Source organism: Doryrhamphus excisus, chromosome 17, assembly GCF_030265055.1.
Source record: "Doryrhamphus excisus isolate RoL2022-K1 chromosome 17, RoL_Dexc_1.0, whole genome shotgun sequence".
NCBI lineage: Eukaryota > Metazoa > Chordata > Actinopteri > Syngnathiformes > Syngnathidae > Doryrhamphus > Doryrhamphus excisus.
Genome location: NC_080482.1, coordinates 8,631,042 through 8,644,347, shown reverse-complemented (window position 1 = coordinate 8,644,347; position 13,306 = coordinate 8,631,042). Strand labels below are relative to the sequence as shown.

The following is a 13,306-nucleotide window of genomic DNA, read 5'->3' as shown; positions in this document are numbered from 1 at the left end:
ATAGTGCTAGCAACGATGCTAGTATTGCTATTGGATCGATACTACCATGTTGCGTTCAAGTATATTGTTCGTTTTCACAAATAGATGTGTATGTATAATAATGTTATTCAGAGGATATGTCATTGAGTGATATTGAAGGAGTTCAAGTAAAAGTGTATTGGCAAGTTGGGTTTCACAGTGTTGCTCACTACTATCAATTTGTCAATAACTGAAAGTAGTCATATATGTTTGTATTATTTCTACTGGATTAAAACGTACTATACTTTGTGCACTCTGACATTATAATGTTATATGTTTTTTCCCACTGTGTTTTTGTTATGTAGTGCTGCTACTGGATTTTTTACGGTGCAGTTGAATGCATCATGACAGCAAGTAAAACCAGCACACCGTGAAGTGAAATCAAAAATAAACTAGAGGTGAGTTATTTGTGTTTAATGTAGATGCCAACATTTCAATTGTACTTTGTTTACAAAGTACATCTCCACTCTAGCAGTGCGCTCATTGTCATTTGTTATGAGATACAGGCTGAATTGAACAGTTCTAATAAATACTAAGAGGTTAAGCAAACATGATTTAGTGAGCTACTCAAATGATGAGACATGGTTCATGTTTAAAAAAAGCAAGTACCACATGAACGCGACAGCCATCGTAGCCATTGCTTGTTTGTTTTAAAAACATCATGTCACTGTGGGGGCAAACAAAACAAAACATTTGGAGTCTGTGGACTAAAGACCAGACATATGACTTAAGCTAACTAGCTGCCTTCACAGAGACAGTGGAGCCAGGCAAAATGTGTAAATAAACATGGTAGAATAGTTGAACTTCAATTTGAGTCAATAGGCTAAGACTTTGACAAGCATTCAGCAATTCATGGAAACACATTTCATTGACTATTTTTCATTAAATAAAATTAAATAAATACATTTAATTTATAAATTATATAAAACAAAATTAGTCGCAGTCTGTGGCCCTTATAGTGAGCCTTTAAATTATTATTATTTATTCAAAATTATTTAAAATTATTTGTACAAATTACTGTCTCATATTTGATGTCATCTATTTATTCTCCACATTATTATTTATAATTTACTATTAAACGGGAGCCAGGCAACGACATTTCATTGGCAATTTCACTGCTGTGTTATTGTGCAATGACAATAAAGAAAGTCTATCTATCTATCTTCCTGTTGGCTGGGAGCCTTTTCTACTTGTATTTAGCCTCAGACTGTTCACTTGCTTACTGTAGGAACAAAGAAATCAAAATTGGGCCTTTTAAACATAACTTCGCAGTTTTAAAATTGTTTTTCCTTATTTTCCTCAAGCTGCTGGCCTGCCGTATTGCCTTCAACTCTTCAAATTTGAAAACACTTGCTTAAATTATTGACTGTACATTGTGTGTGCATTTTAAGCCACTAGAGGGCAGTGTTAGTTTGATAGTCTTTGCCTTTTCGTTGTTTTAGTCCTTACTGATAAAAGGCTAAACTAAGAAACATAAATTATCCTACACAAACATTTACAGTGACTCAATAGTCCTACATTTACTTTTACTAAAATCTTCCTTTACCAGTGACATAAATGCGTGTTTTATGTGGATGAAACTTTTGCTTTTCAGCTTTTCCATGCATAATCAGTGTATTAAAATATCTGGTCACTAGAGGGCAGACTAGAACCTGATTTATTTTTTTTTTACCCCAGACATGACCTTAAAAGTCTTCTGCTGACCTTATTGTGAGGTCACGTCATAAAAATAAGTGTACAGTTATACTATGGATGATATTTCTTAAGAAATGCAATTCTCAAAAATAGGAATTTACATTGTCTTCAATAATATAACAGTTTTTATTATGGTTGCTGTATGGTATGTTAAGTATTGTTGCATTGGGAGGAAACAAAAATACATATATATGTCAATGAAGTATCAACAATAATAATACATGCTGCAAAAGTGAATATTCTGAAGATTGATTGTCACTTTGGCGCATTAAATCCCTTTTGAAGTACATTTTATCTCCCCTTTTGATCATTGCTGATACCTGCCCTTTTCATTCATTTACGCTCCATGGACTGTATGCATCACAGGAAAACACGCCACCACCACCCCACCTGTCACCATCAATTTCATGGCAATTGCTCTATTATTTTTATGTCCGCAATTACGAGGACTGAACAGTGTGCAGGACTCTCCCGCGCAGATAACAAAGATATATTTAGGAGTAAATAATATTGACTGTACCTTTTGTTTAAAGCTGGAATCAATACTTTTTAAAGTGTGTCCATTTTTCATTTAGGCCGCGTCATGTCCAGGCGTGGGAGGGGCCAGAAAGATGAATGGGTGGATCCTCTAATTCACCCTGTTACAGTTATCATAATTGTTGAACAAGCGTGCGTTTTAAAGATCGGGCTTGAGGAGAGGCAGGCCACACAAAGAAAGCTAATAGATTTGGAAAATTGAGATGGATTGCGCCGCAAAGCACTATTTTTTTTTTTTCCCCCTCCGTTCTTCTTTTTATCCTTTAGCATGGCAGGCAAACGGACAAATATGTTCCTAGGATGAAGAGGTGTGTGTTTTGTCTTTGAGATACACCCTGATGAATAAAGGTGCCTCGGTTTTATTCTCCCCTTTGAGGCCTCATGAAAAGCGCTTCAAAGTCTGCATTGAAGCAGCAGCAGTAGTTCCCCTTTTGAGGCACCAGGGGGAAATGAATAACTGTGGAAAAAGACACAAGACAAGCTTCGGAAAACTTTTGACATCATTCATTGCATAGCAAAGTCGCCGATGGTTCAATAGTCAACGGTCTAAAGAACAACATGTCAGCTATGGGAAGTCGTTTTACTTTGGCAATTCCAATTCCACTTTCATCCATCCATCAGCTTCCTCAGCAAGGCACTGTTCATGTTGGAGGTGTTATTGAGCTCCTTATGTTGGAAACCCTCCATGTGTCCCAGTACGTGTTAGAATTCATGTTTGACTCTCATTGAATCGCAGCTGCCCGGTGCCGACAGCACTCATGCAGCCTCAGATCATGACACGGAGGTGTTATTGGGCTCCTTATGTTTGAAACCCTCCATGTTTCCCAGTACGTGTTGGAATTCATGTTTGACTCTCAGTGAACCGCAGCTGCCCGGTGCCGACAGCACTCATGCAGCCCCAGATCATGACACGAACACCACCATGTTTAACTGTAGACAAGACACAACTCATTTTCATTGGATGGTAAAGCCACACTATTATTCAAGCTGCTGACTACTTTGTACTGAACTGGATGTAGTAGAGATGAGGATGCTGAGGTTCTCATTGGGAGTGACCAGGATGGATAGGATCAGGAACGAGTACATCATAGGGACATTACATGTTAGAGGCTTTGGAAATAAAGTGCCGACAGCACTCTTGCAGCCCCAGATCGTGACACGAACACCACCATGTTTGACTGTAGACAAGACACAACCATTTTCAGTCAATGGTAAAGCCAGTCTACTATTCAAGCTGCTGACTACTTTGGAGTGAACTGGAGGTAGCAGAGATGAGGATGCTGAGGTTCTCATTGGGAGTGACCAGGATGGATAGGATCAAGAACGAGTTCATCAGAGAAACATTACATGTTTGAGGCCTTGGAGATAAAGTCACAGAGGCCAGACTGAGATGTCCAGAGGTGAGATAGTGAATATATTGGTAGAAGGAGGTATAGAGGAAGACCAAGAGGAGGTTCATGGATGTAGTGAAGGAGGACATGAGGGGTAGTTGGTGTGAGAGAGACAGATGCTGAAGACAGGGTTGGATGGAGGCGATTGATTTGCTGTGCCCAAAGAGAAAGAAGAAGAAGAAGACTGATGTATCTGATAACATAGTAAAATAGATCAGATAACGAGTTTGGGGGGGGGCTCCAATGAGGCAAGATTATCTCTATCGTGCTTTGAGTTCGGTTTGTTGTAACTTTCCCTGAGCTCACTTGTAAACAAACATGGCACTCCATGCTGTTTCAGAGGAGGAAAAACTGCTCCAAATGCCCTCTATGAGGAAACTTAAATTAAACCAAAATAAATAAAAAGTATATTTTTAGAGATGTAGTATGTTTAAAAACCTATTTACATTGGCACAGAGGATATAAAATGACATTTATAAATGGCCATTAAGTGGGGAGACGAGGTTTTTATCAAATATCAATGACACGTTCTTCTGTCGTACACCATCACGTATGACCTCCAAACGCCCTTAACTCGTGAGGGGAAGACAGCTTTTAGAACCCCGGAAGGATATTTTACAACAATTTATCCAGAGAGTCTTACATTTGTTTCTGTCCGTTTTCTTTTTTTTTTTTCAATTGGCCATTGTTTTCACATTTGATGCATTTGGGCTTACCCTAACCCCCCCCCCATCTACAATACACCGTATCCAATTTTCGCCTTTCTCACATCCAATTTTCCCTAATATTCAGATGATTATGGCCTGATGCTTTCCTTCCCTGTGTTTTCTATCCCATTCCCTTCCTATACTGCTCCATTTTCAGCTGATTCCGCCCCCCCTCACCCCCTAACTATTAGATTGGGCTACATGACATGTGCTGTATGCTTTCAATGGTGTTCCGTCTCACTTGGCAAATATGGACCTATGTAGCACGGCGCAATGATCAACAAATAGAATCATACAAGCTTACATTTATTTAACCTTTTACGTCCAAAAGTCAAACGACAAAAACATTCCACATTGTCATTTTCTTGACAGACACTCCAGTAGTGTTTTAGGACCTCCTCCAGTCTGGGAATTGAATTATGGAATCTTATAAAAGTGCAGCTGAGGGGGATTTTCTTTTTGTGATGTAATTTGAGCGATCCAATTTTCCTTGTATTTACTGCCTATACTTTTTGTCAATTTGCCAAGGGGGGGGGACAAAAGACATCGTGTGTGTGTGTTGGCGCTGGGTGTCAGCGGTGTCGTCACACTGCTGTGGTTTTCGGTGTTAGCTGGCCCTCTGGGGTCAGCGTGTGGGAAGAGACGGTGGCTCTGCAGGGCTTTTTTTTTTTTTGGTGCCGCCTCTTTGGCCTGTCCCTTTGGGCTCCGCCAGGCCCGCGTTTGCTCCTCTCATTCACAGGAGGGGGGTCAAACGCACGGGTCAAAACACACCGTTTGACTCCATGCTATATACACACTGCTATGTATGCGTGGGCGTAGATGAAACCGGCTATTTTTTTTTTTTTTTTGTGGACCTTTTTGGTTGTTATGTGACTTGGTAGGGGTTTGTTACTTCTCTGCCTCTCTAGTTCAAAAATGTGCCTGAAAGCACCGTTCACACAAAGGAAGGAGAGAGAAAATGCCCTTCCATTGTGTTGAACTGAGTGCTGAAAGTGGACTTACAGCAGACGGAGAAAGGTTGTTTATTCTACCCTCCCTGTATCGTTTTTTTGACAGCTCGGTCAAAAAGTGAGGAAGATTTATCTCCTCCAAGAAACCCTCATATTGTTATTGAGAAACTTTGATGCATTATACCAGTGTTTGTAAAACGGTGGTCCTTGAACAGCTTACAGTGTGGGAGATCATTGCTGAATTTGTCTACCACCCTAATTAATGTACCGTCATTTTTATGGTAGGTTTATTTTTACACAGAGAGAAACAGAATATCCAATAAAAAAATAGAAAAACACTGTTGCAGTTTTGAGGCAGTTACTTGGCAACTCAAAGTTTTAACTTCCAACACAGGTTTTTGATGAAATTAAGATCCAAAGACTGGCTAAGCTGCTCCATTTTTTTTAAATGTGCTACTCCTTGGTTGCCTTGGTCATATATTTATTTAGAATCATTGTCATGCTAGATGAGGTTCTTAGGTTCAGGAGGTTCTTAACCAAGGTTCTATAATACATAGCCCTGTTCATTATTGGTTCATCATTACGCATAGTCTTGTAAGGGGTTAAACATACGCTCCACTCAACGTTCCTCCACCGGGTGGTACCTACTCAGCTCATTGTGCTCTATTACCGATTGGCATCTTCTATAGGCAAGAGAAGGTACTACAAGGGACTGTTTCTAGTACCTGGTTTACCAGGGTTCAAGTGTGCCAAATTGATTTCATATGGGTGATAAATCACTGCTGTTTGCTGTGACTGGCTAGAAATGACAAAAAATAGACACACATGCTAACTGTAGCTAAGTTTGTAGCAGAATTAGAGTCCACGTTCTGGGTTTTCAATACTTTTTTTCTGATGCCCTTCGTCTCCTCTTGGATATTCATTCATTCATTTTCTACTGCTTATCCTCACGGGGGTCGTGGGGGTGCTGGAGCCTATCCCAGCTGTCTTCGGGCGAGAGGCGGTGTACACCCTGGACTGGTCGCCAGCCAATCACAGGGCACATATAGACAAACAACCATTCACACTCACATTCATACCTATGGACAATTTGGAGTCGCTAATTAACCTAGCATGTTTTTGGAATGTGGGAGGAAACCGGAGTACCCGGAGAAAAAAAACTGGGTATCACTGAGAATGTGTGATGATAACCATAGAACAGAATAATAATTTAATAAATAATTCTACATTAATGCAATATTCATTCATTCATTTTCTACTCCTCACAATGGTCGCAGGGAGGGTGCTGGAGCCTATCCCAGCTGTCTTCTGGCGAGAGGCGGGGGTACACCCTGGACTGGTCGCCAGCCAATCACAGGGCACATATAGACAAACAACCATTCACACTCACATTCATACCTATGGACAATTTGGAGTCGCTAATTAACCTAGCATGTTTTTGGAATGTGGGAGGAAACCGGAGTAAACCCACGCATGCAAACTCCACACAGAGATGGCCGAGGGAATTGAACTCGGGTCTCCTAGCTGTGAGGCCTGCAAGCTACCCACTTGTGCACCGTGTGATATAATTAGAAAAACAGCCACCTGACCAAGAGGTACATTTTGCTTAGTATGTTTGTGTATCTTGTTGCCATTGGGGTGGTGGGGTTGTTTCTCCTTGGTCTATTTGGAAGTGGAAAAACCTAGAGTTGACTGGTCGGACTCAAACTTGGAAACACTTTACAGGTAATGTTAGCCAAATGTTAGCCAAATTTTAGCCAAAATAATTGTTGTGTAAGAGCAGATAAAAGTTATACAAGTAGCGGCTAGTTATGTCTCTGACAATTTCCGGTTTCTTTCCAGTATCGTTATGCTTTTCGGTTGATCTTCACCTTTAACCCCCATTTTCGTTTGGATTTTGGACTCTTGCTTGATATTTGGGCTGCATTTTCCTTTTAAGCCCAAAGACAAAGTGAAATTATTTAACTGCCAAATCCTTCAATATCCAAGAGTCTGCTTTTGGAGTAATAAGCAGACCTTTGTTTTGGGATATTTAGAAAGCAGGTGGTGTCCATTTTTGTATGTTTATTTATCTGAACATGCCCAAGCGCTAGTTTAGACAAGCATGCCTCCTCCCCTGTCTCGAGGCCGACTATGCTACGGGAGTGACTGCTGGTCTCTTGACCAGGGCCTCCCTCCTTCTTTCGTCCCACTGTAACCTTTTGCTCTCTCTGTCTCTTTAGCAGCGGGATAGAGATGTGGAGGGCAAGAGAGACTGACAGTGCGCGCTCCCCTGCTCAGTAAATATGAACTTCACCCAGCAGACAAGACTCATTCATCACAGGGGTAAGAAGAGAGGGAACTGGGGAGGGCGGTGGTTGGGGGACAGAAAGGACTAAGAGAAACGTCCAAAAGCGGGAGGGAGGGAGGGCGGGAGGATGAGAAGAAGAAGTAGGAGGAAGAGAAGTGGGAGGACAAGGAAGCAGATGGAGGGGAAAAGGATGAAATGCGGTGAAAGGAGAGAGAGAGAGAGAGAGACATCACAGGGTGAAAAGGAGAGACTCAAGGATGATGCAAGGATAAAAGTAGTAATGCATGCATTACCAAGAGATGTTCGACTTCTTCTTCTGATGACCGCCACACTTGTTGCTTCGCCACCTTGACATACAGTATGTCCTTCAGCTGGAGAAGGTCAAGTTACATCACTGCATTAATCTACATAAACTAAGGCTGTTACAGTGCTTCCTTTTAAAGCAAACAATAGCCATGTATACATGGACCCAAGTATTCTAATTGCATTTGGTTTATTTGCTCAAACGGAAGGAATTGAACCTTTCCGAAAGAAAAGTGCCAAGTTGTCAGGGTGCGTTCTTCTTCGTTGTGTTTTTCTTCTTCTGTTGTTTATTGGCAATCAGCTTTTTTGTGCATTACCGCCATCAGAATCTAAACCCTTAAATCCAATTTTTAAAATATATATCTATATAAAATATGTCCTGAGTTTAATTATTAAATATTAGCAAGATTGAATGTGATCTTTTCCTGTTTATTTATTTTAATTTAATTTAACCCGGGTGCATTCTTTCAGCGCATGCTCAGATATGACGTAACGCGCAGCTTGTGACGTTCTTCAGTTTTAAAAATGGAGGCGCACAATCGGCACTGGACTGCTGTGGAAAGTTTGTTTTTGATCCAAACTAAATTTCAAGACTGGACAAACGAAAAACTGGCAATACGGAGTTATTCCAACAAGTGAAAGAAAAACTCGGGGAAGCCAGTATCACGTGATGTTGGTGTTTACGTTTTACTGCGCATGCCCCATTGACTATTCTGGTTGATTATAGCGTTGCATGTAGACAAGAAATTGGAATATTCCTTTCCATGTATACCATTGTTTTCGGAAAGGTCATTCGGATAGAGGAAAAACTCCTCATATAAATGTGGCATTGTTCTGGAAGAATAGGCCTCTAAAGCCGCACATGACGAACATTAACTCATGTTTTGCTTTTTTGTTTGGGCTTTTGCAACTTTTGGGTTTGAAAGGATGGATAAAATTGCATGTTACATCTTTGTCAATAAAGATTAGACTAAAGTGAATAGAATAGGATGAGCCTTTATTAGTTCCACAATTCATGGGAAATTCAACCACGCAGATGAAACGGCTGTGCGTTTTGAGTCTAAACAGTCATCCCTTTGTTCGTAATTGGTTCCACACATGACTGCGATAGGTGAATTTCCACGAAGTAGGTTTCAGAGATGAGCGAAATTGTGCAATCACCCATGTATACATACAACATACTACAAGGAGAGAACAAGAGGAGGAGGAACAAAAAGGAGTCCAAAACTCCTATGAGAGAGTACTGTGTGGCAAATAAACCTGGCAACACAGGAACACATAAGCACACTTTAAAGCACAAGAACTCAAAACTTGCACCAGGAGAGAGGGAAAGGGGGGTGGAGGTGTTCGAGCGCAGGCTGATAGCCAGCCACTCGTCGAAGCCATATTTTGTCACGTGCCACGTGGATGCCACACCAAGATGGAGGAGTGGGTGTAGCATTATATGTAGGTGTGTGATTGTCCTTGGATTCATGTGTCGGCCTGGGGAAGTTCATAAGATAGCATTGTGATGACACAGCAACTGCCATGGACGCGACTCCTGGAGGGCTTAGTTCTAGCAGTGACCTTGACCGGGGACTGATGCCGAGGTGGGAAGCCGAAATGCAGATTAGATTGTTAGATTGGGATAGTGTGAGTTGCCGCATTCTAATAGACTCTTGGACTGCTGTCTTCTTCTTCCAAATATTGTGATGCACCAGGGCAGTCCTGTTGTTATTATAGTTCTGAATTGGTAGATTTTGGTAGATTGGTAGATTTTTGTTGTCCTCAATGGAATGGATCAGGCACATGACCGTCCACGGCGGGGGAACGTTCTGTCAGGGTAGGCAAGTTCCCCCGTCGAAGATTTTGTCAATTCCATGATTTAGATGCAGAGAGAGGCTCTTAAAAGTAGCGATACGAGACAAAATGGAGGCGTGAGAAGCAAAGCATTGAAGATAAGGGAGACAAGAGGGAAAAGATGCGCCCACCTTCGTTGAGTCAGCAGAAAATGTCTGAAATTTTTATAAAATGAATATTTTTTATAGTTAGTGCATAGAACACCTGTTTATGACTTTCTAAATATATGTTTTAACATTATTGGAGCCCAGTAATCATGAAGTAACAGTCACAATTGTTCTTTGTTTACACTGTATTGGGCAGGCTACCAGATCAGTACACGGACATAAGAGACGGGTGCTAACTAGTTAGCCTCTCCTCCCCTCTCCTCCTCTCCTGTTTATTCTAAACTTAAGTGTTTCAAATGGAGTGAAGAAAAAGGACAATGTAAGAGGCCAAAAATGTACCACTTCCACACAGAATGGGAGTAGACTCCATGCAATGTGAAGGTAATCTAACCAAATGTTTTTTTTTTTTTTAAGGCAGTACTACTTTTCAAAGTGTGAGGTGCGCCTCCACTGAGAGGCGCAGCAGCTTTGAAAATATAAGGAAAACCATCTTTTTTTGAACACAGCTATTTTTAATGGCAAAATATGTTTTTTTTTATTAATTATTTAGTTGTCTATATCCCTTAAGCCTGGATTTTTTTGTTTCTATAGTGAGATTCAGTAACACATACATTTTCTAAGAGGAGGCTCACTGTGCACACTTTAAAAACTCCTGTCGTAAGGAATCCTAATAGAAAACACATAAAAAGTACTTCAGTTAGTATACCATATTGCTGTTGTTGCGGTGCAGTGTTTCATATTATCTCTTTCTTGGAGTACAATAGTTATTTCTTGACAGTTTGATAATGCTTGTACAGCTCTATTAAACTGAATTAATTATTGTTAAGCAAAGCGGTTTGGTATTAACCAAACAAATATAAAAAAAGGGAAAATGTGCTGCACTAAATTGACTCACAGCTGTAGAGTTTAAACGCCAGCAAGAACTTCTCAAAGTTGCCTTTGCTTTTTAGGACAACACTGCACTGTCAATACAGAGCGTATCTTTATCAGCAAAGGTGTTAATAGACGTATCGACTTGTGACTTTTCTCAACAATCGTTTGGTCAAAGAGATAAAAAACGGCGATAACAGAAAGTAAATTCCTCGTGTACTTCATGTAGTTTTAGTCAACTTCAAATTATTCAGCTGTGGAAAACTTTGCTCCAAAAATAAATAAATAAATAAAATGAAATGAATGTCCTTTCTGGTCTACGTCCTCAATTTCCCTCACTTCGCTCAAACCAAGAAGACCTCCTGTGAATGGTTTTTCCACTCTACAGAGAGATAGGAGAGAGGGAAGATGATGTGTGACAGATGCCATATTTCGACTTTCTGTCAAGGAGATTAATATTGACACCGTGTGTTTCTTACCAGGGGCTTGTTGACTGTGTGTGTTGGGCTTTGATTTCATTATCCTCCGCTCAGACACTTTTTTTTTTTATTTTTTTTACCTTAAGAATCAGACAATAACAGATGTGGCGACTGTAATAGAGCCACTGATATTGCATAGGCTGAGTGAACAAGTCATATTGCCGGGTGGCTCGGCCATCAGTCCTGTGTGCTGTGGAAGTGCGAGACCCCCAGAGGGAAGCCGGAGCTCAGAAAACCTCCAGATTTATCATCCCCTTCTGCTCGGCTATAATGTGGACAAAAAAACAGTTTGACTTACATCTGAAGACATTTCATAGTCTTTCGCAAAGCTACTTAGTTTTGTGATTCATTCATTCATTCATTTTCTACCGCTTATCCTCACAAGGGTCGCGGGAGGGTTCTGGAGCCTATCCCAACTGTCTTCGGGCGAGAGGTGGGGTACACCCTGGACTGATCACCAGCCAATCACAGGGCACATATAGACAAACAACCATTCACACTCACATTCATACCTATGGACAATTTGGAGTCGCCAATTAACCTAGCATGTTTTTGGAATGTGGGAGGAAACCGGAGTAACCGGAGAAAACCCACGCATGCACGGGGAGAACATGCAAACTCCACCAGGAGATCTCCGAAGGTGGAATCGAACTCCGGTCTCTTAGCTGTGTGGCCTGCACGCTAACCACTCGTCCGTCGTGCAGCCTAGTTTTGTGATAATAGTCAAAATATGTATTTACTTGAGTACAATTCCAGAGCAATTATATTGTCCATCCATTCTTCCATTTTATATATCGCTTTTCCTCACAAGGGTCTTGGGCATGCTGGAGCCTATCCCAGCTGTCTTTGGGCGAGAGGCGGGGTACACACTGGACTGGTCGCCAGCCAATCACAGGGCACATATAGACAAACAACCATTCACACTCACATTCATACCTATGGACAATTTGGAGTCGTTAATGAACCTAGCATGTTTTTGGGGAGAACATGTAAACTCCGAAAAGAGCTCTGCGAGGGTGGAATCATACTCCGGTCTCTTAGCTGTGTGGCCTGCACGCCAACCGCATCCCGTTATAGCTGAGCAGCAGTAGATAAAGCTGACCACTCATGATACTTTAAATGTAGCTACTGCTTTAGTCTGGACTACATCAGGAATGTTTATTATTATTTATTGTTCAGTTATTTGCTTTTGTAGACCAGGCAACCGGCACGATAAGAGACTCTGTGGAATGAGAGGTGTTAATTGGGGAACTCATTTTGAAGTTCCTCTCAGTTGCTACTGTTTGCTGAACATCTATGGGAGGGGTCTCAAACTTACCTGGGGGCTACTGGAGCTAGGGTCTGGGTGAGGCTGGGCCGCTTAAAAAAAACAACAAAAAAAAACGCATTGAGTGTACAAAACAAAAAATAAAAAACTGTCTTCAATGCTTTTGCTTCTGCTATACCCTACACTTTTTGAGTGCTTTGGTTCCGGTTTTCCACAAGAAAAGCTCTGATAAAACATTCCACTGTTTTCAAATATCTTAATTTTTATTTAGTACACAAAATAAGATGAAAAAATAAATAAACCAAAATAAAGAAATCAATCAATCAGTAATAAATAAATAAAATAATAATAAAACAGTAAATAAGAAAAACTTAAGCCACAGAGTTGGTGGGTAGAGAATTATTTTTTTCAGATTTTTCAGAACAGTATTAAGTTATTTAACCTTTAACATGAACATTAATGAAATCATTTTACCCAATTAGCAAGTTAGCATCGTTACATCTAGGAGCAAAATTTTGCACACAACTTTAAGCTGTCATTTCTGGGTACATGATACCATACAGCATCCATAGCAAACTCGTGTGGGCCACACTAACATTAAACTTTCAGATCAAGGTGGGGACCTCAAACTAGCGTCCTACAGGCCGCATTCGGCCCGCGGGCCGCGATTTTGAGACCCCTGATCTATGGCCTTGTTCTTTGCAGTCTGCTACGAATTCCTTCTGATCGGCCCTCACCGACAGAAGGAAGGACATGTGCAGATGTTGAACAGAAGTACGCAAGACAGCGAACATATTAAGGCTAGGAAAAAAATTCCCAAACCGGACTTATTGGCTTTTATCACAAACATTCC

General features: G+C 40.9%; 1 protein-coding gene across 1 annotated transcript in view; it reads left to right on the top strand.

The window, feature by feature from the left end:
• The window catches only part of erfl1 (Ets2 repressor factor like 1), a 131,299-nt gene that overhangs the window by 696 nt on the left and 117,297 nt on the right, over positions 1 to 13,306 (top strand). Inside the window, exon 2 of the mRNA XM_058052995.1 lies at positions 324 to 416. The gene's annotated coding sequence lies outside the window, so the exon portion shown is untranslated. The remainder of the gene's footprint in view (positions 1 to 323; positions 417 to 13,306) is intronic.